Below are 22247 nucleotides of genomic sequence, written 5' to 3' on the forward strand. Positions count from 1 at the left end.
AACGTTTAACTTTCTCGTTCCTTTATGTGTCACTTGTAATAAATCCAAAATCAGTTTTGCGGACTTATAGCCCATGGTGCTGTTATGCTCACAAGTTCCTACTCTACAATGCAAGATTATCACTGCTACAGCATTCAAGTCATATTTTGAAAATCCTCTTTTTCAAATTCAGACAGTGGTTTAGGAATTACCTCATTTTTTTTTTTAATTCTATTAAGTCTCATGCATATTAACCAATCATATATTTACATCAACCTAAATAATAAACTTATCTTTAATACAACCTAATTTATGAAGTCTAACTTTTGTTTGATATCTCAAGCTATGCATTTGTTCTTGATTATTGAGGTCACGTTCCAACATTACATTGGAACTCTCAAACTAAGTTATTACAACTTGTCGATCTTCTCCAGCATTACACTGGAACTTGCTTCTGTTAGGAAGCTCTTGATATGTTCCTATTAGGATACGCCTTGTAATTCCATCCAGCTTTGTTTAAAGAACTTTCTAGAACTTTGCCTCTGGTTTTACTTGTCATCCTTAGTTTTCTTAACTTCCTCTATTCTAGACCTCACTTCAACTCCCAGATTTTACTTGTCCTGCAAACATCAAAACACAAGAAAACACTTTATAGACAGGAGTTTTCTCAATCATTAACATCATCATCAAAACCTCATAAGGGTCAACATCATCATTGCAAAGGAAAGTTTAGCGTCTTCACCATATTTTAATGATTTACATGATGATTGGACTATGTTAATATTAAGGATAAATAATTAGTCAAAGACATTTTTTTTCAAAAATTAGTACATCTAACTAATTTAAGAAACTTGTAGGCCACGAGTCACCCGCCTTGACGGGTCGCACACGCACTCCACTCCACATTAGTATGATATGTATTGTCCGGTTTGGGCTTAACCCGCACGGATTTGTTTTTGGGTACCTTCCCAAAAGACCTCATTCTAATGAAGTGTGCACTCACTTATAAGGAGATCTTCACCTCTTTACTACATCCATGTGGGACTTGGAATGAACAACCCCAACAAACCTCCCCTCAGACCAAGAACCGCACATAACTACTGAAACTATCTTGCACCGCCGCTATTACCACGAGACACGCTGCCTGAGCCACAATTTCAGGAGGACTTTTGATGCAAAGCACCACAATCGCAAGGTCACACATTTGAGGGAACTGTCCTACACACATAGCGCCCGTGTCTATCCCGTCGAACCTTCGACTCTGATACTACTTGTTGGGCTTGGGTCACCCACCTTAACAAGTCGCATGCACACTCTACTCCACATTAGTATGATTTTTTCCGCTTTGGGCCTAGCCCGCACAAATATTTTTTTAGGCACCTTCCCAAAAAACCTCAAACTAATTGAGTGTGCACTCACTTATAAGGACCTCTTCACTTCCTTACTCATTCCATGTGGGACTTCGTATGAACAACCCCAACAAAATTAATTAAGATATTTTTAAAAGTCACATCAAATTTAATTGAAAATATACATATAAGCATTTTATTTTGATTTGTATATAATCATAAAGAATAACTAAAATTCATTTTTCTGATTTCATAAAAAAAAAATAGTGACTTCAACAATTATTTATCATAATTTTGAAATTAATTATTTTATTTTCATAAATTAATTTTTGAAAATAAGTTTTTACTAAAACAAATTACATTATATCTTAAAAATTAAAAGTAAAATAGGGCTTGTTTGGCATCATTTTTGGTTTTCAGTTTCCTTTTTTTAAACCAAAAACAAAACATAGAAAACAAGAAAAATGTGTTTTCACTTTTTTTTTTGTCAGTTTTCAAAATAATCATGATTTTAATCACTTATTTTTTCTACTCTAAATTTTTTTGTCTTTGCATTCTCTTACTTGATGGTTCTTGTTATTCATCCTTCCATGTCTCCCATCAAAATATTTTCAGTGGTAATTACATAGATTCATTGCCTAGGTAAACTGAACACTAAAGTGTATTCTTATAGAATTAGGGTTTTAAATGAGTATATGAACAATGTACATTTTTATGCACTTTTTTTTTTAATAATTTGAACTTCAATTCATCAATAATCTAATAAATATGTTAATACTATCACTATTTGAATGAGTATATTTTTTTATTTTCAAATATGTTAATAATGTCATTATTTTAATGGATAATTCTACTCAATCAACCATCCAAAGAGCACAAAGAGTAGAAGCTTTTAATTTGGCTGCACTGAAATCCTTCAACATTAATTGTAAAATCCCTAAACTTTTGTTTATTTATCACTCCTAGTCCCTGAACTTTTCTTAATCATTACTCCCAGTCCTTAAACTTTCCTTAGTTGGGATTGGAAGTCCCTAAACTTTGCTGACTAAGGATATGATGTCCACCACCAGCAATGGTGAATCATGGGTGGTTGAGGGACCTTTTTGCCTCATTTGAAAGGTGTGGGACTAAATGGGCTACAAATGGTAAAGTACAAGGACTGTATTTTACTTTAACTCCTGCTTTCTTGTGTATCTCTAAACCAGTAGCCATCTATTTGTAATTTAACTAAGTTATCCATATTTGATTTTTCCATAACTGGGCCGCACAAACTCCAGGTAGATTCAAATCACCCTCTATGATAGAAGAGTAATTTGTGTCCAATATATCCACAACTTGCAAGGTGTTTACCTTAGTATGTAATAGGTGATTTGGTTAAGTTGTTGTTGTTTTTTTTTTTTTTTTAAAAAAAAAAAAAAAAAAAAAAAAAGGTGATTTGGCTCTAAAAGCTGTTTTATGCTATCCATAAATAAACCATTGGCGCAAAGAGTACCAATGAGAAATCTCATCCTAGCTAATAAAAAGTACGCAATATACAAAATATATAAAAAAATACAAGTTTATCACCTTGATAAACATAACATGTTTAACAAATGGCAAAATTGTAAATAAATAAAAAAAAATTCATGATGAAACCCCTTTTCCACTCTTGAGAAGAAGTGTAGCAGGTAGCAGCTACTTCCACTTCAAGAGAGTTAGGATTGAAGGCTTATCTACTTAACTAAGAACTAAGTGTTTTTGAACGGTTAAAGTTGAACACCTAATTGCCTACAATAAACTAAATTTCACACTACTAGTGGAAAAAAAAAAAAAAAGCTATTCGTAACGAGCAAAAACGGGCTTTCTGTAACGGGCAACGGTTGTTACGTATACGGCCGTTACGATTAAATATGTTATTGGTAACAAGCACTTGTCCATTACAAATAACAAAATGCCCGTTACAAATAATAGGTTATTCGTAACAGGAATCTGAAATGCTCGTTACAAATAATAGGTTATTCGTAATGGGCAGCCAAAATGCCCGTTACAAATAATAGGTTATTCGTAACAGGAATCTGAAATGCCCGTTACAAATAATAGGTTAATCGTAATGGGCAGCCAAAATGCACGTTACGAATACATTTTGTCCAAATTAAAAGAAAAAAATCCCAGCATGTGTAGCTGGGTTGTTAACCTTCTAGGCTTCTACTCTATCTTTCATTTTTTCTTTTTTTTGTAGGAATCTTTCATTCAATATAAATTTTTATTTATTCCAAAAAATTTATTACTCCATAGCACATTTGTCCAATAAGCTAATACGGAGTAAAAAAAAATTCCTACAAAACTGGAAAAAATTATTTTCCTGAAAAACTAAGATTTACATAATAGGAAATATTCCATAGTCTTGAAGCTTAGTACGAGTCTTGTATTCCATAATAGTGATAAACCAACCACATCAACTACATCACCATACTTTCTATGTGTATCAGCATAATCTCCAATTGAAAACCTGCAATAATCATTAATAGATGCAATAATTACTAGTAGTTAAGATGACCCAAAATATATAGATTACATTAGTAATTATTAATCAAACAACCCTCTACATTTCTATAAAAATTAATCTTTTTAAACCACTTTTCCACGATTTTGATCAAATGAATCCAATTCATCAAACTTGTAAATTAAAATAACATCATTAAAATTAAGAAAATGATAATATTCATCAAAAACCCAATCCGTAAATGGCAAGAAGAATCAAATGCAACATAGATATTGTAGATCAAACAACGATTAAGAAAAGAGAGTATACCGAAGTAGCAGATTAAGACCCAGCTAAATCCAAACGCTATATTAATTAGACCAACTAAAATTCAAAATTTTCATCAACAATAATCAAGATCCAAGAAATGGGGATCTAAAAAACTTCAAACAAATAAAGAATATTGTAGGGAATATTTCAAGCATCCCACACTTGAGCCCCACTCTGATCATACACTTAAGCATGGCGGCGTCCAAAGGGAAGGAAGCTAGAGTAAAGAGTCACCAAGTTTTAGGAACTTGTAAACCGTTCACATGGTAAAGGTTACACCCCTTAACGATCCATGTGATCGTTAACTCCAATAGGTCTAGAACCATGACTAGAAGTTCGGGGATGAAGGTACAAATCCAACCTAAAAGAGATTGAATCTGCCCTAAAAATAGGCCTCTACTTTATTCTTCTCGTATTCATGTGCGCTTTCTGACTAACATACAATCATTAGGTTAACCCTAAACCTGTTTATCTATGTTAGTTGAATATTAATGCACAAACAAATCTATTATTGACGACCACTTGAATTATAATCATATTAGCCTAAACAAGATTATTAATTATCTTATTAAGCATGATTACAAGTACAAATTCCCTTTAAACATGCATAAAAGGCGTGATCAAGCAATATCAATAATAATATCAAGCAACATAAAAATAACAATCATCATAATAATCTCAATCAATCTCAATAAAGCATAATAATAATATCAAGATCCTAGGCATGATATTAACAAGATTAAGAACAAACTCTAGCATGTCACTACACGTTAAAGATCAAATCTTTATCCCTAATATGATATTAAAAAGAATAGGAAGCATCATATAAATATACATGATATTAAAAATATTAGTTAATCCTAAACATGATACTAGGAAACAATAAAAACATCCTAACATGATACTAAGAATTAACAAAATAATCTAAGCATGATTTCTATATCAAAAGATCAATAAATAAATTACTTACTTGGATGCCTCGTATCTCTTTCTAATAAAAAAATACACGCGCTAGTAACTTCAAGGAAAATATTAAATCAAACAATTAAATTAAATAATTGAAATAGAGATAGGGATTTGGGACCAAACCCTCAAAAATTAAAAACCTTTCACGTCTAGGGCGAAGGCAACTTCGAACTTGATTAGGTGTGTCTAGAACCAATGAATGTGGAATTTTGTAAGAGGGAAGGTTTAGAAAAAGAATAGATCGAGAGAGAGAAAGCTTTTAGCTTTTAGCTTTTAGAGAGAGAATAAAGAGAGATGATTGTTGAGTAATGATTGGGAATTGTTAATGAATAAAAACGGGGAGATTTGACCCCTATTTATTGAAAAATAGTCCAGAACCCGAAACAAGTCATATTCGAAAAAATAACCTCATGTCGCCAACGATAGGAGTTAGCCCCAAACGACAAGAGCAGCGCCAGGCGACAACACTTGGTGCAGGCTGCTAGCTCGGCTATGCCCTTAGCATTCGGTATTTCGATGCTAGGGTATTTTTGTCATTGTTGATTTAGTATTATTTTCACGTCTCGTCTTTTACTATTTTCGACTCGACTTACAACGCTCGATTTCGACGCTCCAAGCTCGAATTTCCGACGTTTAAATATTAATTACTCGGTCGAATCATTAATTACTTCCGAATTAATTCGTCGCTTCGGCTCGTTAGTTGCTTGGGAGTGACCCGAACGGTTCAGTTAAGATTAAGCTATAATATTAATTAAACATTAATATTACTGATCGAAAGCGGCCTCCACCCAGGCATTCCGATCACTTTAACTCACAGAATAATTAGCTTTCTATTAATTCCAAACCCCCTATCGGAGTAATACACTAGTTTGAAGGACACCATTCCTTTCAAGAACTAAAACGAGCTTTGTACGCGCAATTAATCATCTTCTTTATATGATTGAGCAGGGAATTCCGCGTTAAGCAGATTAAAATCATATTTGTGACAAATCACAAATTTTATTCAAATAAAACTCTTTAAAATATAGTTATCAATCCTAATCCCATTAGAATTTAAAAGAACCTTCTCGATAATTCTAGAAGATTAAAAGTCAATCCTAATAACTTTAGGAATAATAATTAATAGGCCCTCCTCTAGATCATTGGGCCACTCTTAAATTCATTTTGGGCTTAATTTAATTTAATCCATAACTTTCTCATTATTCATTATAATCGGGCTTATAATATATCATTGGAAAGCTCTTTTTGAGCCCAATCCAACTACACTATTATTAGACACTTATCATGGACCAAAATAAATTGGACTGGCTATTTTCATAAAATAGAGTGTAATAAGAAATATTTTTGAAAACAAAAAGATATATATTTTAATAAAAACATCCACATCACTAGATTTTTCACACTTTTACTTTGTTCGATAATAAAATGATGTGAAAGGTATTCATCACTGGGTTTGGTTTTGGGGAGACACATTTGGGTGTCTACAGAAGCCCCCACTTTGACTGAGTTTGGAGAAATACAATTTTCCAAAACAAAAGTCAAAGTATCGATAGGGACGGAGAATGATTCAGAACGTTCTGCGATCCTAAATCATCCTTGTAACGCTGATAATTGCAAACTAGAGGTAGTTAAACAGATAAAAGATTTAAGAAATGCGTATCTTGCACTGTCGAGCACACGTCTCTAGAGTAACCAATTTTTGTTTGACGATCTTCCTTAAGCTAGGGGATATCTCCTGAAGACTGCTGCGCTTGTTGCTGCCTTCAATTTCTACTGTGATAGTCTTCCACATCCTAGAGAATACAATTGAAGATAATTCTTCTTGTAGCCATCTTCAGCTTTGTTGTGATAATTTTCCATATCCTGGGGAACACCGTCTATCAATGTTAATACATCTCGAGCTTTTTGAATCAACTTTCTAAATCATAGCGAATGTCGTCGAAGACCGCCTTATCACAAACCGTTCTTCTCAAATCTAGGTGACAACCTCCACAATCTTAGAGAACGTCGTCGAAGACCGCCCATCTCGTGCCTTCTTGTCAAATCTGGGTGACAACCTTCTCAATCTTAGCGAACGTCATCGAAGATCGCCCATCTCGTGCCATCTTCTCAAATCTAGGTGACAACCTCCACAATCTTAGAGAACGTCGTCGAAGACCGCCCATCTCGTGCCATCTTCTCAAATCCATATGATTATTTCCACCATCTTAGCCAAAGCTATCAAAAACCGCTTCATCTTGAATCATTCTTTTCTCAAATCAAATAATAACCTCCCCAATCATAGTGAAATCTATCGAAAGTCATTTAATCTCGAACCGTCCTTCTCAAATCTAAGCGAGAGACTCTTTTAAGGCCTTATGTAGAAAGCTTCTTCATCTTGAATCTTCAAATCTTCTTATCCTTTATTTAAGGAGTAATCGAACTTTCTAGCTTTGGGGAGAACCTCATCTTAAGATTCTTCGATCTTCAAGTCAATCTCTATAGAAATCTCCATCCTAGGGATCCTTTGTCATTATAATCAATCACTACACAAATCAGTTTTCAAATTCGCTTAATCAATATACAATCGGTAATTTGATCATCATCAGGTTGATCATCAATCAAGACCGTAATCGATCCGATTACCAATCAAAGGTAACAAAAGTTGTTCATTCGAATATGATCGTCATCGGGCTGATCTTCAATCAAGGTGCAATCTGGCCGATTACCAATCATGTCAATTTGCTTATAGGGGCTAACTGGCATACCAAGAACCCGAAATTACTGCATGAGGTCTGCATAATCTAATATGGGGGCCATGTATCTTGTTGCCATACCAGCGCGCGCTAGTGCATACCGTTGCCAGTATTTTGCTTTGTCGCCAGGTGACGAGCTTTAGCGCCTGGCGACAACATTGTCGTTTGGCGCTGGAGTCGTTGTTGTTGCTATTTGTTGCACGGTTTCACTCTGAACCTTCAACTTCGTCGTTTCCTTTCAACAAAATCCGCTCAATTCTGTTGCAAAGTAAAGCTCTTCATCTTTAATTTACCGATCCATGTAAGTTTTGCTCAAAATCCTCTTATCTTGGAAGAATTTCATGCGTTTATATTCGCGGTTTTCCGAAAAATCTGGGAATGTTCTTGCTCGCTTGCTCTTTGGAAGTGATAGCTTCCTATGCCTTGAAACTCTGTCAAAAACCCTATCATTTGAGATTTTACCGAGTCCAAGTTAATTTTTGCAGAGATCTTTCATCTTGGGTTAACCTAAGGCTTAGTGTTGCTTGATTCATTGCATAATACTCAATGTGTTTTTAACACATATGACTTGTCATGACTCGACTCAAAGCATTTTGACACATATGACTTGACATGACTTAAGGTATAAAATTGACTTAATGATGACTCATTTCGTGTGACTCGTATGTGAAAAGTATTGACTCATGCGACTCGATGTGGATAAGACTCGAAAAGCAAAAAATTTCCGTCATTTTTATTATTAATATAGGGTATCCGACTTTCTCCCGAAAAAGAAAAAAACAAAAAAAAAAAAAAAAAAAAAAAAAGAAGAAGAAGTGAAGTTTTTGAAGGTGCATGTTGAATAAGCTTAATCAAGTATAGGCGTTGACGTTGTATCTCATAGTGCCAGGATTGTAACATCCTAGACTATCCTAGTTGACTCGATAATGAAAGCATTTAAGTAACTTAGGCACGGAGGCTAAGCACTTTATACTTTGTGATGCAATGATAAGTGATTTTGATATGACAAGGCGTACTTTAATGTTTTGTCAAGACTTCATGACAAAAGGTTCCTAAGAGGTGGATTATTTGTATTTGTATCTGTGATGTGTATGGAGAAATATTGTATCGAGAAGAGCCAAATGATGGTGACACTCGAGCTAGGTAAGCTAATTATGTAGGGATCAAGCCCCCAAGTCTAGCTCTAAATCGAAAGGGATGAGCATTGGAAATTCCTTGATATGATCAATTGTGAACGTAAATATGAATGCATTTTTTTATTACGGCCGCACCTCATTGTGAGGTTGCCTACGTATCCGTTAGGAATCAGGCCGAACATAGCTCTAGCCGAACCTCGCACAAGTGTGTGTATACCTCAAAGAGGTCTTTGAAGGGTTGTAACGTGGTTAAGCTAAAGGTTGAAGAAGAAAGGGATAAAAGCTCAACACCCTAGATAAGCCCCCAAGGTGTGCAACCTTACTTTTGAAATCTTTATATTTTTATGCTTAAGGTTTCCTCACTTTTGAACTCTTTTTCTTTTGGGTTTTTTTTTTTGCTCTCTTTATTTTTGCTTTTGCATATTTTGATAAGTGTTGGAAATCCCGATCATGCGGTCTATCACTCACTTGACATTCATGTTTCTTAGACACGGTACAGAGAAATCGATAAGAGACGCAATCTAAGAGGTGTTCTTATCAAAGACATGTTTATATCAATGACATTGGAACACTTGCCCTTTGTACACTTTTATTATTTTTTGCTTATTTGAATTTTTGAGTTTTATGTAAAATCTCTCAAGCTTTCGTAGTTAGAATTTTCATAAGTTGCACACCATCCCATCCCAAGGTTTGGTAGATGTGGGTTAAAAAAATAAAGGTTTATCGTTAAAAAAGGCTCAAAGTGGTTCATCAAGAAATGATTATTGTATATTTGAAAGGTGAAAGGTGATATGATAGGCTACAAGGGGTGCCTCTAATCATAAGTATACCTTGTGCTTAGTTCGACATAATTTTTTATTTTTAGTGCAATGCAATGCGATAATCATATGCAAGAAAAGAAATGCTCATTTTGTTAAAAGGTAAAAAGGAAAAAAAAAACTACAAAATAAGATCTAAGGAGAATAAAAGGTGCCAATGCTAGGCTTATTGGGGAAAGGATGAATAAAAGAAATAGAAAAAGAGGTCACGAAATCTTGTCGTTGAAGCTTGCCTCTTGCCTTATGCTCTTATTATCACTCGGTCTTCTTGCTAGCTGGAGGTATGGAAAGCTTGTTATTATCAATCAAGTATTGGATGGCCTCTTTTAGCTTCCAACAGCTCTCAGTAGTATGACCCCTACCTTGATGGTACTTGCAATGTGCATCTGGGTTCCAACTAGGCAATCTCTTCTTAGGTGCAGGATCTTGAATAGGTCCAATGGGAGTAATGAGTCCTTTGGCATGGAGTCGATCGAAGGCAGTATCATAGCTCATCCCAATAGGAGTGAACTCTTTCCTTAATTTCTTTTTATATCTTTTATTATCCATGGCTAAGACTTCATTGAGATCAAAGGTACTAACATTGTTACTAGAGTGGGCGTTTTCGGAAAAAGAAGGATTGTCGTTCTTCTTTCCTTTCCTGCCACTGTTGTTGCTATTATTAGTAGCTTTTTGCTTTGCAAGGTCATCTTCTATTTCAATACCTATGTCGTAGATGGATTTGAAAGTATTCAAATTATGTTGATATTTCAAATGCCTCGAATACTTGTCTTGAAGGTTCTTGATGAACATCCTTACAGATTCCTTTTCAATAGGGACCTCGACCATATTAGCGGAAGTTTCCCTCCACTTGTTAAAGAAAGAGGTGAACCCTTTGTTTTCCTTTTGATTTACCATCTCAAGTTGTCTATGGTTTGTTTCAACTTGAATGTTGCACTTATATCTATCAATGAAAGCGTTTATTATTCCATCCCAAGTAGAGGTCTTCTCTTTATCAAAAGAAAAGAAACAATGTTGGCAAACGGTTTCAAGAGATAAAGAAAACAATGAATGAAAGGCTTTCTTATCAATCTTTTTCATATTCATTATAGTTTCAAAAGCCCTTAAGTGAAAGTAAGGATTATCTGTTGGCTTGAACTTAGGGATGTCATTGGCATTGAACTTCTGTGGAAGAAGTTCCCTGTCCAGTGAGACCCCTTGTGAGCTAATGCCCTGGAATCTATAGTCATTGGATAGTTTACTGAAGCTTTCTTGCATGAGATCCATTTGTTTTTATTCACAGGGTCATTGATTTGAAGGGCCATAGCCTTCATCAATTCAGTTACGTTAGCCACGTCCTTCCTAAGTTTATTGACTTCTTCTTGAGTTGCCATTATCTTCTTAGCTTTTCTTTTCCGACCGATTGGTTTGTCAAAAATCAGTACTTGAACAAATATGTTTTCCTTGATTAATTTCCCTTCTTTCCTTGACCAAGCGCTGTGGAAAGAAAAATCGGGGATACTCATTGTTAATTATTGGACTCAAGCTCTATTTAACATGCAATAGATGGGAAAGAGTATGGAACGAAAACAATAGGATGATATAGGTGAAAGAGGAATAAAATTGACCCCCCAACTCAAATGACAGAAAGAAACGACTCCTGCATGAACCTAAGACATGGTTATGGTGACATTTTTACAGAGTCTGTGCTAAGACAAGTGAGTGTGGATGACAAGTTTGACTCGTGTCATGACCATGGGACTAGAATATGTGACTAGACTTAAAAACATGACTTTTGTCATTAATAAATTGATTAGACCAATTTAGCAAACTGATTAATTAGACTCGTCGTGAAGACTCGAGCAAAAACATGGACTATCGCTGGATGACAGGACTGTTGCCAAACACTAAGGACCAGCACCAAACAACAACATTGTCTCTTGGCGCCAACCACTAGCGCGTGGCGCTACAGTTCAAACCTAGGGGTGTTAAAAAATACCTGACCCGTTTGACCCGGCCTGCTGACCCGTTAACCGACAAAATACCCGGCGGGGAATTTTGATTTTTTTTCCAACTTTGCGGCTCGAGTACCCGACCCGCTAAAATATCAGATTTGCGAGTCGGGTAATGGGCCGGACTTTGAGTGTTACGGGTACCCGTTAAATATCCGAATTTTAATTTTTTTTTTAAAAAAATTCTTGGCTGGAACTCAAATTAGGGTTACTTTCATATAGTCTTCTCTCTCCTCACTTCCTTAGACAAGCAGTAGCCGCATCTCAACATTCTCCTCTCTCTTTTTCTCTCTCCTCGCTCACTCTCAATTCCCAATCACACACTCTCAATTGTCTCAACTCTGAAGCGAACCTCCTTCCTCCATCTCAGGCGGACCTCCGTTGACCGTTAGTTCCTCACAGTCAGCTGCGTAAGGTTGGTATTTTTCTCGAATTTTTTTGGTTAATTTCTTTGCTTATGTTTGATTATACTCAAGTTGTTTTCTATTACATTTTTAGGGTTTTTTGTCGAATTTTTTTGGGTTAATTTCGCTACTCATGTTTAATTATACTCAAGTTATTTTCAATTACATTTTTTAGGTTTTTTTTTCGAATTTTGTTGGGTTAATTTGCTGATTATGTGTGATTATACTGAAGTAATTATCAATTACATTTTTTTAGGTTTTTTTCGAATTTTTTGGGGTTTTTTTCGAATTTTTTGGTGGTTAATTTTCTGATTATGTATGATTATACCTAAGTTATTTTCAAATACATTTTTTTGGTTAATTTCTCTATTATTTTTTGCTTTTTATCCTTTGTGATATTCTACAGTTGATTTTTTTTTGTATGATTTATCTTGTGTAGGGATTAAAGCTAGACTTGGTTTCGGAGCAACCAACAATTATCATTAATGAAACTATTAAAGCCTCGGATTTCACAAGTGACTAAAATTATCCCCTCTCCCATTTCGTTTGATTTGTGGCTTTAAGATATTGTTTGGACTTTGTAATTTATTAGGTTGTTTTGTTGTTTTAATTTGATGTAAACTGTTTAAACTCTCTGAACTCTCTAGCTGGACACCTTGAACTTTGAACTTTGGTTTGCGTTTTGTACTTTGAATCAAAATTTGTTTAAGTGATGAGAATAATTCAAGATAGAGAAGCATGGAAGCAGGTTATTTTTGTTAATGGAAGCACACTTTTTTTTTAATTATTAAAAAAGACAGCAGGTTTTTTGTAAAATAAACACATCAGTTTTCTTAAAATGAAAACAACAGGTTTTTAATATTAATAAACACATCATTTTTTTTGTTTTTTTTATGAAAAAGTTTTTTTTTTAATAAAATGAGCAGGTTTTTAAGGCTATATTAACAGCATGTGTGTTTTTTTTCTATAAAATAAAACATACGTAGTAAGTATTCGGGTACCGGGGGGTACCCAGTAAAAACGGGTACCCGATAAGCGGGTACCCGCTTTTATCGGGTCGGGTAATAGGCCATCCAAAAAACTACCTGCACTTCCGGGTACCCGAAATCCCGGGTACCCGGCTATGAGCACCCCTATCCAAACCTCTGCGCAATTGCAAGAACATTGGTCTGGGACTGTTTCTAGTACTTTACTCTAAAGAGACAAGCCTAGCAGTCGTACTAAGTCAAGTTTGATCAATTTATTTAGACTTTAATCATTTATTAATTGATTAATTAATTTAGCAAAGTCCTTTAGGCATTAATTAATTTGTTTAAACTCATTCACAAGTCAAACAAACACTTAGATAAAACACACATAGGTGATGCACAAACAAATAATGCACAAGTAGACAAATAGTCACAATATGATGCAATGAGTTTGCAACCTAACCATGGCTCTTGTTCTCTAAAGTTCATGATATGGGTTAGTCAAAGAGGGTCCATGGTTATGAGTCCGGATGCACCGCGCAGAACCCTTACCTTTGGAAGGGTTGGCGCGAGTGGATGGGACCCCGCGAGCTAAACTCGCTTCCATGGTTTGGTGAATTCAACAAACTCAAATGTACCCTTCGTTGTCAGGAGCGTTTGATTGGTTAGATGAAGCGTGAATTCCCAGAGGGTTATAGCCATATGTAGCACACATATGGGTTTCAGAAAAAAGGGAAAAACTCAAGAAGTAAAACCGAGCAAACAGTACTAGAAAACTAGTCAAAACAAGAAGTTAGATTTCTGGCTCGGTATTGGAAGAATAAAGCGCGAGAAAATAGAGTCTGCCGCCAGACGATGCCACTGTCGCCAGGCGACAGAGCCTTTGCTCGGCGATGACGCTGTTTTCTCAGTGCTAATTCCTACATGCCTCGGCAGCTTTCTGTTCTTGAATTTTCCATTTTTTTTTTCGTAGCATTATTTCAATTTTAGTTGTGAAAGATATTCCCTAATTTCCCATGTGTAAAAATCCTATATTTTTGACACGTTATATATGGTCTTTCCACTGCGAACATTTTTATGCTTATGCCAATAATGTTAATCAAAATTATGCACATGAAATACTTAGAACTTTTCGAGTCCCATCCACTCATTCTAAATCATTGCCAAAATAAATTTTAGGAATCAAAATAGAAATCCTCCCTATTGGAGTCGCCAAAAAAGTGTAGGGAATATTTCGAGCATCCCACACTTGAGCCCCAGTGTGATCATACTTAAGCAAGGTGGCGTCCAAGGGGAAGGAAACTAGAGTAAAAGAGTCGCCCACAAGTTTTAGGAACTTGTAAACCGTTCACAGGGTGAAGGTTACACCACTTAACGATCCATGAGATCGTTAACTCCAATAGGTCTGGAAACATGACTTGAAGTTCGAGGATGAAGGTAAAAATTCAACCTAAAATAGATTGAATCAGCCCTAAAAATAAGCCTCTACTTTATTCTTCTCGTATTCATGTGCGCTTTCTGACTAACATACAATCATTAGGTTAACCCTAAACTAGTTTATCTATGTTGGTTGAATATTAATGCACAAACAAACCTATTATTGGCGACCACTTGAATTACAATCATATTAGCTTAAACAAGATTATTAATTATCTTTTTAAGCATGGTTACAAGTACAAATTCTCTTGAAACATGCATAAAAGGCGTGATCAAGCAAAACCAATAATAATAATATCAAGCAACATAAAAATAACAATCATCATAATAATCTCAATCAATCTCAATAAAGCATAATAATAATAGCAAGATCCTAGGCATGATATTAACAAGAATAATAACAAACCCTAGCATGTCACTAAACATTAAAGATCAAATCTTTATCCCTAACATGATATTAAAAAGAATAGGAAGCATCATATAAACATACATGATATTAGAAATATTAGTAAATTCTAAACATGATACTAGGAAACAATAAAAACATCCTAACATGATACTAAGAATTAACAAAATAATCTAAGCATGATTTCTATATCAAAGATCAATAAATAAATTACTTACTTGGATGCCTCGTATCTCTTTCTAATAACAAAGTACACGCGTTAGTAACTTCAAGGAAAATATTAAATCAAACAATTAAATTAAATAATTGAAATAGAGATAGGGATTTGGGACCAAACCCTCAAAAATTATAAACCTTTCATGTCTAGGGCGAAGGCAACTTCAAACTTGCATAGGTGTATCTAGAACTAATGAATGTGGAATTTTGTAAGAGGGAAGGTTTAGAAAAAGAATAGAGAGAGAGAAATCTTATAGCTTTTAGAGAGAGAATAAAGAGAGATGATTGTTGAATAATGATTGGGAATTGTTGATGAATAAAAATGGGGAGATTTGACCCCTATTAAAAGAAAAATAGTCCGGAACCCGAAACAAGTCATATTTGGAATAACATACCTCCTGTCACCAACGACAGGAGTTAGCACTAGGCGATAAGTGACAGCCTTGTCATCTCGCGCTAAGTTAGAACTAAAATGGCTTTGTATGCGGAATCATCTTCTTAATACGATTAAGCAGCTAATCCTGCGTTAAGCAGATTAAAATCATATTTGTAACAAATCACATATTTTATTCAAAATAAAACTCTTTAAAATATAATTATCAATCTTAATCCCATTAGAATTTAAAAGAACCTTTTATATAATTCTGGAAGATTAAAAGTCAATCCTAGATCATTGTGCCACTCATAAAATCATTTTTGACCTAATTTAATTTAATCCATAACTTCCTCATTATTCATCAGAATTGGGCTTATAATATATCGTTAGAAAGCTCTTTTTGAGCCCAATCCAACTACACTATCATTGGACCTTTATCATGGACCAAACTAAATTGGGCTGGATATTTTAATAAAATAGAGTGTAAGAAGAAATTTTTTGAAACAGAAAGAGAGATATTTTAATAAATACATCCACATCACTAGACTTTTCACACTTTCACTTCGTTCGATAAGCAAATTGCATTAAAGGTATTCATCACTGGGTTTGGTTTTGGGGAGACACATTTGGGTGTCTATAAATAATCAAAATTTTGAAATACGATCCTAGAAAAATGCTAAAAAAAAAAATTAAAAAGGAAGAACCAAGCTCGAAATTGATCAACAAAAAACTTATCAAATATAAACAAAATCTGCTCATCAAATTGGAAACAGATTATCTTGAAAATACAGAAAAATTATCAACAAACATATAATTTGAAATCTCAAACTTAAAAATCATGAAATATTTTAAAGTATTGATATTATAGCTTCGACATAATTTGGACTTTATCAACCATAAAATTCATGGCAAGAACTCATGGAATAATATGGAGAAAAAAAAAAAGTAAAAACAACCCTCTGTAATTCATAGTTTCATAGTTAACCTGTTAGAAGGGGTTGCAATGGACAATGTGAGTGAAAGGTTTAATAGGATAGCTAAGTCTTTTAATAGAGCACAGTCTTTTGCATTAGTGGATGAGATGACCATCAAGAAATGAGTCATTATACATAATTCATCACATCTCAAAGACTCATACTTCCATAAGTTCATCCAATTCAACATTACATCTATAGAACAACACCGCCAATTTAGTCAACCCCCAAATTGAATGAAATATGTAGAAGGATTATTGTACAAAAGAAATACAACTTTCCTTGAAGATCCCTGATTCCCTTTATATCAAATCAAAACAAAGGATAATGTTTTCGACAACCGTGCAACCTCAATAAATCAACCTTCAAGATTTAACATAATTAACTAAAATCAACCATTTCTTCATAAGAAACTATGTAAATCTCATCACATAAGATAAATCATGCCATATACATCACCAAAATAAGAAAGTATTTAATTATAAATAAAAGACAATTAAAGAGGAAATTACCTTGCGAAGAATCATATTAATGAGATCAGCACCATCTTTTGAATCACAAACATCGTTCTGTTGGCTGTAATCAAAATCAAACCAACCAAAATTCAGTAAAAAAAAAAAAAAAAAAAAAATTAACACAAATTTTTTGTAGAAAATTCAAACAAAAATTTCATTTCATTTCTCCAACTATTTCAGATTAATAGTAAACGCAAACTAAATTCGATAAACAAAGTAAAAAAAAAAAAAAAAACATGAAAACTCAACCAAATAACAATTAAACTACTGACAGAATGACAGTCTAAGAAAATCATCTGAAACGACCTTAAGCTGCTTGCGTTGCTTAGACTTAGCAATCTCCTTAAGAGTTTTCCTCTTCGCAATCGAATGCTGCCGAATCTCTTCCTTCAACTCATTCTCCCTCTCTTTGCATGCCTTCTTTAACTCTATATTTCGAAGATTTTTCATTGGTTAATTTTGAAAATTCCACCTAGATCTAACCCATAATAATTACTGGTTAATTAAGAAAAAATCTAGTTAGATCTAACAAAATTTTGAAATTAAAAAAAAAAAATAGGGTTATTTGTTTAATTATAGATAAACTAGATCTTATCTAAAATTGTATATGAAAATTGGGAAATTAAATTGGAGAAATTAGAGAACAAATACCTGGGAAAGGATGATTTATAAGAGGATAAAAGGAAGCAAGTGGCCTACTTGAAAATGGTGAAACGATAGCGCATTAGTGTGATATTAAGGTAGTACGGCATCGTTGTAGGACCGACCTTGCACCACAGCCGCTGTTTCTAGTCTTGCTAGGACTGACCAACGCGCCGACAAGATGATATAGGAACACGAGAAAGAAGTAGAGAGACAGTGAGCTTGTGGGAAAGATAAGAGGAAGAGAGAAATGAGGAGAGAGAGAGCCCGCTCGAGGAAGAAAGGCGATTGGAAAAAGAGAAGGTTTTAAATTCTAGTACTTGATTTAGGTGTAACGGGCTTTTTATTTGCCCGATACAAATATTAACTATTCCTAACGGGCATTTATTTCCCCGTTACAATTATTAAATATTCGTGACGGGCAATTGGTTGCCCGTTACAAATGAGTTTTTTCCATAACAGTCATATATTTTGCCTGTTACAATTACTCTTTTTGTAACGAATTTTGTTATGCCCGTTAAAAATAGGGTGTTACAAATGACAATTTTTCTACTAGTGCAGCTTGCTACAATAACAATTTTATAACTAAGAACTAAGTGTTTTGGAAGGAGTATTCTTATACTTAATACACAGATCTCGAAAACCAATTGGATTATGGTCAATGAAGGCACGAAGAGTCCGAGACATGACCGTGGTCACTTGCTTTAATCCAAGCAAAGGGTACTCTATAGAATACAGATGAGTACAACTTTTATAAACCATGCATGGCCAGTTTCATATGTTTTATCCCAAAGTGATTGTTCATTATTATCTTGTTCGATGATGAACTACGGTGCTTCATCAACTAGCCATGTCCCAAATTCTTCATCTAATTTCATATGTTATAAAAAATTTAGGAAAATTTGTTAATTTTAATCCCAATTTTAGGTCATTTACATTGATTAATTCCAACTTTCCATTATTTTTGAATAATCACAACTTTTGAGGGGCATTTTCTTCTATCAGGTCATGACCGGTCAATAAAAGTCAATGACCTATTGTTACAGGTAACTTGACACTTGTCAAGTCTTGATTGATACCAAAAAATTAAAAATTACAAAAAATTGAAAAAATGAATAAAAAAAAATACAGTAACCAACCCTTGCGTCGCACAAAACCACCTCGACTCCCTACTCCACTCACAAAATCCACAAACGCCCCTCCACTCAGCGGTTTTCATGAGTAGGGGAGGGAGATCAGTATCCGAGAAGAGGGCAGGGGTGCACCTAGAAATTGGTGAAGGGTAGAGATGCGTCTAGGATACGGTGAATTAAAGAGTGGAGGTCGCCTGGGCACTAGCGAAGGCGAACGGGTGAGGTGGTTTCGAGGGATCCGGTGTTTTTGGCAAAGGGGAATGGAATCTCGATAGCTTGGGGTTGTTTTGGCGACGAGGGGGTGAAAATGGTGGGTTTAGGGTTGTTTCCGACGACAGGGGTTGGGCTGCGTGTGGTTTTGGGGGAAGGGAGTGAGGTTTTTGGTGGGTAAGGGAGGGAGATGGTGGTTTCCGATGGGTGCTAGGGATGGAGGCGGGGGGTTTGCAGTGGGATGAAGATGGATGGGTTTGGTTTTATAATTTTTTTTTTTTGGTTTTTTTTTTTTTTTTTTTTTTTTACTAATGAAATTGCAACATGTGGCATTTAAGGAAAAAAAAAAAACAACAAAGTTACCTTTTAAACAGGTCACCGGTCATTTGACCTGATAAAAGAAAATGCCCCTCAAAGTTGGGATTATTAAAAATTAATCAATAGTAGGGATTAGTGAAAGTAAATGGCTTAAAGTTGGGATTAATAATAACAAATTTTTCAAAAAGTTAATAACAATTCGCTAACATGGTATCAGATCAAGAGCTAGCCTAACACAAAGGTCACAGATTCAAATTTCATCTACTATCCTTTTAAAGTGGAATATTAAATATTGGGTACGGTGGGGTCATGCTACATCCACACTTCAAGTCCAATGGGTCCTCATATGCGGGGGTGTGATAGTAGAGTATATATATAACGATGTAAGGATTCAACCATCAACTTAAGCTTTTGATTAAATGAGTTAATTTTATAAGTCTTTGTCAAGTGTGTGGCAAAGTAGCAATTGATAGTCATACAACGCAATAACATATTCTATTTTTATCTCGTAAAATTATGTGTAGTAATAATAAATGCAAAAAACTATTCTATGACGGAAAGGAAAACTAATATATGTTAAGCTTGTGGCAAGATGCAATATATTCCAACTACTTTAAAGCAATTGTTTTGTATAGCAAGAAACAAAGTAGAGTGCTCTAGCTTGTAATAATCTAGCAACTTATCCACAGTTTGATCATTCCTGAGTAGTGACAATATGTATAGTCCAAGATCTTCATGCTTGTTGTGTAATGCCAAGTGTAAAGATCCTTCCTTTTCTTTATTCTTTTCAAACCAGGGCAATGCATTAATATCAATTACCACCCAATGAGGTTTGTATCTTTTGTAAGCTTCTACAAGGAGTTGTGGAGTCTAGTTTGTTGCTTTATGAGCGGTAGGTTTTTTTTTTTTTTTTTTTTTTTTTTTTTTTTTTTTTTTTGTACAACAGCAGATTACAAAAAAAGGAAGAAATGAAAAAGAAATACAAACTAGTTACTAAGAAGAGAAAAAGGCATACGCAGCATCCTGCAATGGTTGGCAAGCTGGTGAGCCTGCTTTACTTCATCTTGATTAACCTTTAAGATAACACAATGGTCGAAAGAGGCACCCAGTTTGCGGATTTCCTTTAACGTCCAATATGTTTCCATGTTAGTCTGTTTCCCATATGTAAGGGATTCAACTAAAGCTGTAGAATCTGTGAAGACAGTAATCGAGTGCAGACCATGGGCAGAGCCCCATTTTAAAGCTGAAAGGCACGCAAAGGCTTCCGCATGAAAGGCTGAAGTTGTTAGTCCAGTATCCCCTCCTACCCCTATCTCCACCTGATCCGGGGAGGAAAAGGTCCATCCCGTGCCATAGATTCCCGTTTGTTTGAGCCAGGATCCATCCACTCTGATGACAGTGGACGTTTGGCTGCCCCTATAGGATTGACAAAGGAATTCCTTGCCCATTGATACATGTAGGAACCCAGGTGGAACCGGAGGGTCTGAGTCATAGACCCTTAAGGTCCCAAGACTCCTAACGTCCGGCTTTACGTAAGCCTTAAGCAGATCAAATGTTTGGATAAGGTTAGTGTAGGGAATATTTTCAAGCTTTTAATCCCACTAGCTTGAACCCCACTGTGATCATACACTAAAGTATGGTGGCGTCCAAAAGGGAAGAAGATAGAGCAAAAGAGTCGACAACAAGTTTTTTAAGGAACTTGTAAACCGTTCATAGGATGAAGATTACACCCCTTAACGATCCAAGAGATCGTCAACTCCATAAGGTCATGAACCAAATAAGGGCTCGGGGATGAAGGTACAAATCCAACCTAAAAGAGATTGAACCTGCCCTAATAATAGGCCTCTACTACTTTATTCTGATCGTATTCATGTGCGCTTTCTGATTAACATGCAATCAATAAGATTAACCCTAAACCTGTTTATCTTTGTTGGTTGAATATTAATGCACAAATAAACTACTATTGGCGATCACTTGAATCATAATCACAATTAACCCTAACAAGATTATTAATTATCTTATTAAGCGTGATCACAAGTACCAATTCCCTTTAAACATGCAATAAAGGTGATCAAACAATAACAATAAATAGCATCAAGCAACATAATAATAATAAATATCATAATAATAAAATTATAATAAATAATCATCATAAAGAAAATAATCATCACCAAAATAATAATAATAATATTCATAATCATCATAAATTATAACAATTATAATCAAAATGATGTTCATGTTAATATTAAAGCATAGCAAGATCATAAGCATGATACTAACAAGATTAATAACAAACCCTAGCATGTCACTAAGCAATAAAAATCAAATCTTTAACCCTAACATGATACTAGCAATCATAAATATTAGGAAGAACATAGGAAGCATCATAGCAATCATATTTAATATTAAAGTTACCCTAGACATGATACTAGGAATCATAATAATAATGTAAACATGATATCTACATCATAAATCAATTAAAGTACTTACTTTGATGCTCGCCTCTTGTCTTGTGTTGTTTCATCATCACCCAGTCTTCTCGCTAGCTAGAGGTAATGGGACCTTGTTTGCTTCTATGAGATCTTGAATGAGGTTTTGAAACCTGTAGCATTCATCAGTGGTATGACTGTTTCCTCGATGGTACTTGCAATAGGAATTTGGATTCCATCTCGAAGATCGATTTTCTAGTGTTGGATCCTCGGTAGGGCCAATAGGTTTGATTAATCCTCGATCATAGAGACGATCGAAAGCAGCATCGTAGGTCATTCCAATGGATGTGAACTCTCGCCTAGGTTTTCTTTTAGATCCTTGATTGTCTATGGCTAAGACATCATTATGGTCAAAGGTACTAACATTATTACTAGAGTGGGCGTTTTCGGAAGA

General features: G+C 34.8%; 1 long non-coding RNA gene across 1 annotated transcript; it reads right to left on the bottom strand.

Moving 5' to 3' along the window:
* Window positions 1-15889: 15889 nt before the first annotated feature.
* Window positions 15890-17962, bottom strand: LOC145586635 (uncharacterized). The gene is made up of 3 exons (XR_014100992.1): window positions 17713-17962; window positions 17368-17489; window positions 15890-17122 (listed from the first exon to the last, which is right to left on the bottom strand). It is a non-coding gene; the product is annotated as an uncharacterized LOC145586635 (long non-coding RNA).
* Window positions 17963-22247: the final 4285 nt, after the last annotated feature.

Source organism: Chenopodium album, chromosome 2 (genome assembly GCF_948465745.1).
Source record: "Chenopodium album chromosome 2, dcCheAlbu1.1, whole genome shotgun sequence".
Classification (NCBI taxonomy): Eukaryota; Viridiplantae; Streptophyta; class Magnoliopsida; order Caryophyllales; family Amaranthaceae; genus Chenopodium; species Chenopodium album.